Here is a 286-nt window from a genome sequence, read left to right as displayed (position 1 = left end):
GGTGGAGCCAGGCTCCACCTCTTTATGCAGCACAGGTGAATTGCTTTCACCTGTGCTCCCGTGGCTGACTCATTGCTCACCTCAGGTGATTAATTGGAGATTCAGGCTGTGATTCAGCAGCCCCATACACCTTGCCAGCCCAAATTGTTGGGAGTTTCTTTTATCTAGACCTGTGTGCTCGGCTTCTATTAGCGTGAGCTAGCAATACTGAAGAGAACTGGAGCTTAAGTTGACTGTTGTGCTGTTTGAACACCGGGCCCTAACATGATGAAGGTTCTGAAGATTT

Source organism: Meleagris gallopavo, chromosome 2 (genome assembly GCF_000146605.3).
Source record: "Meleagris gallopavo isolate NT-WF06-2002-E0010 breed Aviagen turkey brand Nicholas breeding stock chromosome 2, Turkey_5.1, whole genome shotgun sequence".
In the NCBI taxonomy this organism is placed as follows: domain Eukaryota; kingdom Metazoa; phylum Chordata; class Aves; order Galliformes; family Phasianidae; genus Meleagris; species Meleagris gallopavo.
The sequence above is the reverse complement of the archived record's forward strand: the minus strand, read 5'-3'. Positions refer to the sequence as shown.